The following is an 8855-nucleotide window of genomic DNA, read 5'->3' on the forward strand; positions in this document are numbered from 1 at the left end:
TATCTAACATGAAACATGGAATAAATATAATCAAATGAATTAAATTAACATGAAACAACTGTACCTGTGTGAAGCTCGTATGATGTCTCTGCTCTGTGTCTGTGGTAAAGGTTGAGGGTCCTATGGAGAACTGATGCCCATGCATATTTTTTTTGGTCAATCCTTAATATGATTACGTAATAAATATATGTATTAATTAAAATTATTAAATTGATACATACCTCAAGACTCGTCGAAGGGATAAAAAATGGGCCTGGAGGATTGCTACTAGGCCCAGGAACACTTTGACCCTAAATTTTGAATAATGTCAATAAATCCTAATTAATTAATCATTCACTATACGTATGAAATGTGATCAAATTAGTAATTTACCTGTATGTCAATGCCAAATGTCTCGTTCAGGAACTGATCAGTGACAAGCCCATCATCTACACCATCTCCAACATGAGTTCCAAATGTGCATAGGGATCCGCATGAAGTGCACATGTGACCACGAGTATAGAAGGCTCCCCCTCAACTAATAGGCTCGTGGAATGGATGAGGGTCTGTGTCAAAGCATTAATGGTCCCTAGAGTGCTAGCCTCTACATGTTCCTTTACAACTGAAGGAATAATCACATGCTTGGGCTGTGGATGGACCACGGCTGCCCTAACTACATTAGGGTCACGACGTGCTCCTGGCCTCTCAAGTGATGACCCCCCACCTCTACCCTAGGAGTCTAACATATGAAAATAATTGGGGATCTCCCCAAGGAAAAACTCACAATATAATTTCTTCAAAAAATACATGGGGACCTCGTGACTGTTGCAAGGAGGGGCATCAAAAACCATCCACCGTCTATCCCAAAAGTTATTTCTAATAGCGTCATGTATGCACCAATGGATGGGGAATCATTTTGTACCCTCTCTAACTGTATTTTGCTCATCGGGTTTTCTAAATAATGCACATATACTACCTTTTGGTATTTCCTTTTTTCTAACATCTTCATATGACAATTTATTTGCATAAAATCTTTTTTGTTCATCCCTCTTAGCCTGCCAAATATCTAACTGACCACTAATTGAGACTATCTAAGTGTTAATGGATTTGAGGGATGATGCCAATTGAGCCCTCATTGGATTGATTTGTTTGGATTCTTTCAACCGAGCAATGATTCCTTCTAATTCAGTTTTGCCTCTCTCTATTTGATTTCTTATATTTTCTTGTGTGCATGATGGAGGTCTTGCAATTGGTTCGAGTTGTGGAATTTTTTCTTCTTCTTGAGGATGGTTTTGGTTTTAGGGTTCTTGAGGGTTTTGATGTTCTTGTCGATTTTTTGGTTGATTATGAACATTTCCTAATAAAAAATCAATTGAAATTCAAATAAATAAAAAAACCTAAATGAAATTTGTAAAAACCCTACAAAAGAATATAAAAAAATTACAAAACAATATGAAAAATATATCAAACAATGAAAAGTTAGGTTTATATCACTTACGACATCATCGTGGGTGCACTTGTGGTCTTGGATTTCGTCGACGAGGAGGCATTTTGGAAAATGGTGGTGCAAATGTTGACTCTTCAACTCACGTATGCGCCGCTTGCTATAGGAGTAGAAGAAAATGTTGATGAAAATGATGTGTTGCAGGTTTGCAGCCCATCATATATACTTTTTATTTTTTTAAAGCGCGTACACGATATAGCGCATACGTGGTTTTTTAAATAGGAAACAAAAAATTCCTTGTCACCTTTTTGGCACCACAACTCGGTGCATATGCCCTGCTATTGCCAGGAATAACTAGAGATCTAAGGAGAATTGTGACCAAAATCTTCTTAAAAGAGGATATGTATTAAATATGAAATATCAATTAATGGATAAAGTTGCAAGTACAATAGGAATGGAAGATGAGAATCATAATGAAACTAAGATAAGTTTCATATAGTAGTATCCTGATCAGGTACCCTCAGGTATACCCACCTTGGTTTAACAGGACCTAAAGAGTAGGAAACCATATTTGGTTTCATTGAAGTTGGTTCAAAGTTGTGAATTCATATAGCTGTAACTAGGACTTAGCTAATCCTTAGGTTATAGGCTTTTTCCACTCAGATATTGGGCATTTTTTTGTCTAGTAGTTTTAGAACTCCAATGCACTCTGTTACTATACTCAACCATGGAGGTAATAATGCTCTAGGGTTGGATATAGGTTTAGTCAAAAATGGATCCCAAGACTGGTTAGTTCAAGTTTGGAAAAAATCATCGAAAGAATGAAAATGAAAAACATGATCTACTAAGTAAGAATCCAATCAAAACTCACAAACTGAAATTAGTTTAAAAAAACATTAAAAAAAATGATGGACAACTCAGCAAGAACAAAAACCATAATCCTTATCCAGAACTTCTGTTGCATTCAAAACTAAGTACATATAGAGTAGTAACACACCACATTGAACAATAGAAAATAAAATTCCTCCAATCAAAGTTGTTAAATTGAGAATAGAAACCCAAATTTTATCAAATGTCAAAAAAATTGAATAAACCCCAAAATAAAATATCACATTCACAAAAACCCACAACAACATAGTTCAAGAAACATAAAAAGTTTATATGAATATTTATCATGTTATCATGATTTAATTATAAAACAAAAATTTTGAAAAGGCTAGTAAGAGAACAAAGCATCACAAATAAAAGAGAATCAGTAACATATAATGGATAAACACTTCCCATAAAAAATATTTATATTGGGCATACAACACAGACCAAGAAAGCATACTTGCTCATATCAAACAAACCAAATTGATGTAGACCAAAGAAACACAATAAACAGAGACTACAGAAGTCAAGCCCAGTCAAACAATTCAAAGCAAGTTGTTTCATGCACTTCATCATTATTCTAAAATAGCACTATAACCTATGTAACCTTGAGATGTCAAGATTTGAAGCAACTGTGAACTTCACTGCAAAGAGAAGGAATAAAATGAAAAAAAGTTCTATTTCTACCAAACCAAACACAGAATAAAGAATTTGAGCATCCCATCTATATAACACATTGCCATGGGTTGTTTCCTTTTTAACAAATAAATGGCTTCTTTCCGCACTATAGCCCACTTCTCTTGACAAGAGTGCTATCAGTTATGGAACCAAAGAAAGGCTTGAAAAATCCAATTAAGGATACCAGTAGCTCCACACAAAGGCCAAAATTTCTCATAATAACCCTGGTCACTCTTTTCCCCATCTTCCAAGCCCTACTACAAAATGTCATAAATAGCCCTCAACATTCTCCAAGTGTCTAAACCTAGTCCAAACCTCTTTGAATTGCATGTCACAAATTCACGTGTATCCTTTTACAAACCAATGTATACCACAAATGATGTCACAAATTCATTCTTATCCCTTTACAAACCAATGTATACCACAAATGATGTAGGTTTTAATCATTACAAAATTTTAATTTACCCATAATGGTCATTTAAGTCACCTAATGCATAGTTCAGAATATCATTATTGACAACTATTGCTGAGGGAAAAGAAAAGGGTAAATATATAAAGGGAAAAAATGATCAAATATCAAACATTGTAGGTAGCCACACATAAATCCCATATCACATTTGCATTCTATGTTATGGGCATTAGTAGTCATGGATCATTTTAGACCTATGACATGCAAAGTGTTCATTTTATGTTAGTTTGAGCTTCACTTGGTTTCAAGAATACTATAATATTCTCTACTTAACAAGGCCAACCTTGTGAAGGTGGAAGCTCATCTGGCCTCACCCCCCTCCCCATAACATCAATCTAAAGTACCCATTATCATCTAATTACATACTTCATTCATTCATTCATCCCTTTACGAACTATAACATACAATCAATACAATCACATAAAATTCATTAATATGATATAAAATTTATTAATACACAATACTAATCAAGACTTCATTGACACATAACAATATTCATTAACATAAAATAAAAATCTGCATTAATATACATCATTCATACACAATTGCATAAAACAAAGTTCTTTCATTATCCAACAAGGTTTATCAAAGAAGATTTAAAACATCATTTCTTTTTTTTGTTCTTGAGAGCTCTCTTAAGAAAAGCGCTCATAGGAGAATCCATATCCACATCATTCTCCTTCTCTTCTGGCACATGTAATGTCAAATTATGATGGCTCCTTCTCTTTGGAGGAGCAGTAGGTTGCTGCACTAAAGGGGGCTCTATTGGAAGAACAAGTGAATGGGACAAACTCGCATACATTTTTTCCTTTTCTAACTGTTACAAATTTGTAATTAAGTACGAGTACAACATAAAATGAATTTTTCTTACCTAACAATGCCACATCATGTACATTAGCATTTTGATCCGCCACTGTGTCAACATGTTGAATACTTGGAACATGGTCCACTCCTTCAACATGATGTTCAACGTGCTCTAAAATATTCAAAAAAAGGATACACATCAAATTCCAATTGAAGATGTTAAATTGTATCCATAATTACATAATTAATTTCCAATAGAAAACTAATACCTCCACCACTATAATGTACATCATGGCCTTCATCACAAGCAGGTTTTGTGGTAGGATATGAAGGCTGTAGTAAAATGTTATGTACATTGTTATGCAGTCAATTTATGTTTAAAACTAATACCAAAAAAAACTTCTGAACTATTTAATTTCATTTACTTTTCATCTAACCAATTTACCTATGAGATATCATTTGGTTCACTGGATTTTTTGGAAAGGCTTACAGATTCTTCGCATAGGCATGCAACCACAACTTTATAGCCTTCCTTCAAGGAAATTTTTCTATCTTCATCTGTGACCTCCACATTGAAATCTATGCCCTATGTTTTTTGCTTGATAACGTCAATTTTCCATGTATGGTTTCATTAAAAAAAACTATTTGCAACATTATATTAAAAAAAAAATGAAATTTCATTGCTCTAATTACAAGTCAAGACTAGAGATTCATATAGCCACCAGAGCCAAGTTTGTGTTGGCCAACCTTTTCTGCTCTCACTTTTGTAGCCATGGATGTGTCCTGCAATCTATGAACAATTTCAAAAATCTTAGATTATATGTTTACAAATATCAATAATTAGTGCATGATTACAATGTACTTAATACTATAATGACATACCTCTTTTTTCCCTGTGCTGCTTCATTATCTCTATCTTCACATAGCCTTTTATCCTTTGCATCTTCTACTATTTCATTCCACTCCATCGGTGGAATCATAGGAGGATAGTCATACTTTGGGTTATCCATAAGAGCCCTTCTATATTGATCGCTCATGGTCTTTATATGCTTTGCTGCTCTTTTTAGAAGTAGGTTAGTGTCAAAAATATTTTTACTTAATTTCTCCTCAATAGATGCAATCAATTGATTTTTTAATTCTGCAGCTTGTAAATTCCACCTTTTTAAAAACAAATATATTGTTAGATCAATAACTTTAATATATTAGAATAAATATAAGAAAAGAAAAAATATGTAGCAATGATATGAAACTACGTACCTTTTATGTATGGCGGGTTAAAATAGTCTCAATGTGATATGAAAAAGATGTTCAAAGAAAGCATTATTACCTACAAAAAAAAAAGGATTTATCAGTCCAAAATGAGTAATGTAAAAGTAAACTAAATTTTCACTTTAAAAAATAATTTTTTTTAAGCACCTAGCAGCTTGCGTTCTTTTAATGGAAACATAGTTTTCTTATTTAGCAAAAATGCCCCTTCATACGAACCAATACTAATCACATGAACTGCTCTAGGAAATGGATCAGCTTTAGTAGTACTGCTCTCTATTAGTCTATCAGCTGAAACATCATGACAATTAAATGAAAATTTTAGCACTACCCTCTATTGGTCTACCTCCCTACCTATGTCCATGTCTCTCTATGTGTAGGTATGTGTGTGTGTGTGTGTGTGTGTCTATATATATATATATATATATATATATATATATATATATATGTATGTATGTATGTATGTATGTATGTATGTATGTATGTATGTATGTATGTATGTATGTATGTATGTATGTATGTATGTATGTATGTATGTATGTATGTATGTATGTATGCGTGGTGTGTGTATGCAAGCTTCTATATACTTCATTTAAGCATTGATATGCTACTTCATTGTTCATCAACTTCTAGAAAAACATTACAAAATATAGCGAAACAAGGTTTTAACAATTCTAGTGGGTATAGACAATGATGTTTGCATGGTCCTTGTTGCCAACAATGTACCAAGCAATACTAGACTACCAGCTGAAGGAGGAGTCCGCACTTCATCACGAGCTAAAGAATAGAATATTGTTAGCAAAGAAATTTGCAATGGATAAAGATCAAATGGGATACTAGTGAGAACCGTCCACCAAAAAAAAAGGTAAGTGTTATAATGTTGATCAAAACAAACAAAGTGTTACTTACACGAAGGTTGTGTGCAACAACCCTGACCATGTTCACCATGTGATGTCGCAGCTGGGACATATGTCTATACAAGAACACATAAAATTAGAGATCATGATCCATAAGATAATATAAAATATTAATATCTATTGAACTTCTATTAATACTTTAGTCCAATTACTACTTACCTTCAAAGATTGGATTCTACGGTCCAATTCTATTCTTAGTGCCTCTTTCTCCTCACTTATGTCACCCTTGATGATAATGTTAACAAGTTCATCAGTGTATCTTTGCTTAATTTTTTGGGTGATGAATACAGGGTCAATACTAAGGGTAATGTCATGTAGATATGACACTTGTATTTTAGATAGCATTTGATCAGCAATCATTGTAGCTTTTTCCTATCATTTGTGACATCAAATATTCATATAATTTCATCAAAATAACTCCAAATCCATAAAGAAAAGAATATAATAATATGACATTTGTTTCTATATTAACATTAAAATTTACAATAATTAATGTTTACCTCTATTGAAGGTGTCTGAGATGGTGCATCCATATTTCCCTATGAAAAAAATTAATAAGTCTTAGAAATCAGCAGCGAAATTAAAGTAATAGACTTACCAAAAAAAATATTAATAATAAAGTAGATTGTATATGTATATCATTTGTCTTAAAAATTTAGTTGTTTATATGTGCACTTTACTTTCAACCCATGACAAACCCGACCAACATCATGTGCTCTCCTAATTATAATCATATATTATACTATCTACCCTCTGACGTCATTAAAATAAATAATCAACAAATAATAATAATAATCAAATTATATAAACAAAATTAATGTTATTTATGAAAGCTAATATATGACTATTTTTCACGAATGTTTTAGATAACATTTTGTGATTTAGCATTAGAATAAAGAAAGAAAGCATAAAGAGATAATTCAACACAGAGAAAATTGAGAAAACTCATTGACTGAATTTATATAAACATGATTTTATAGAAAATTTAGGAAAATGGGCCCATCCAATATCCCATTAACATTTTACTTGGATTCAACATTCACTAGAGTGTAATAACAACTTCATAAATTCTGAAGTGTTCTTGGTACATGTATTCAAAATTATGAATTGATAACTATGTATTAGTGATATTAGATTTCCACAATCTATTATATTGAACAACTAAATAGTTAACATGCTAGTGAAGGATGTGTGTAAGAAGTATAGTAGGGTGGATTTTGAAGAGGAGTGAAAGGCCTTGCATTATCAGATTTTAGAACTCTTTGACAAGAAGGAAACATTGTTAGAGTTGTTGCATGCATTGGAGGTATAATGGAGATACAGATGAAGGTGATACAAGTCTTGCAGATCTCAGTTGTGCCAACTCTTCTTGCAATCTTTTGTTTTCTTCTATTAATGAATCATAGAATTTCCTTAGGAATTTGCAATCCACTTCAACTTGTTTGAGCTCGCTTCTCCAAAATTCAAGAAATATTTTTAATAATGATTTTGAATTTGATTATGTAAGAAAGTTTCTCTTTAGTCAACATTTCAGTTCATACTCTATTATATATTATTTCCCTTTTCCTAATTATTAGATCAACATAATGAGTCATGAAATATATTTAGAAACATTAACCAAAAAATGTTTATATTAACATTTTAGAGCATTCATTATAGCCCATAATGCATCCATAGATAACTATTGAAATTTGCATTAAATCAATTGGTAGCATGGAAAAAGGAATGTGGGTCAGGGTGATTATTACCTTGTCCTTCTATTTTGGAACCATACTTCAACTTATTTACATGTTCTACTTAATGTTTATATGTGCACATATGGTTTGGAAAGAAAAATTTGGTCATACAAGACCACATCATAGTTGACATTCATCCTACCTGGACATTTTATTGATCATCATGGTCTTCATTCATGTCATCATCATCATCATCATCATCACCATCATCATACTTGTCACTTTGATCATCGTCATCACCACCACCATCTTCATCACCATCATCATCCTCTTTATCACTATCATCATCATGACCATCATCACCATGATCATCACCATCTTCGTCACCATGATCATGATCATCATCAACATTATCATCATTATCACCATTATTGTTAGCATGACCAAAATCATCACCATCTTTTTCTTCTTCAACACTAGGTAACTGTTGTTCCTGATAATCATTTACTTCCTCTTGTGCTTCTTCAATATCTTCTTCTTCAATGACATTATACTTTACCGACCTTCCTCTTGGGTCATGTCTAACAAAAAATGACCAACCTGGTTTGCGTGGAACACCAAAGTAAAATATTTGCTTGCATTGGCTTGGTAGAACATAAGGCTCATCTTTGATTGTCTCAAATAACCTTGTATTAATCATAGTAAATCCACTATCGTGTTCAATAATAGTCCTATCGGGATCATTTCGATTC

The sequence above is a fragment of the Cupressus sempervirens genome, chromosome 11 (genome assembly GCF_028749045.1).
Source record: "Cupressus sempervirens isolate cs-2001-9-10 chromosome 11, ASM2874904v1, whole genome shotgun sequence".
Lineage (NCBI taxonomy): Eukaryota > Viridiplantae > Streptophyta > Pinopsida > Cupressales > Cupressaceae > Cupressus > Cupressus sempervirens.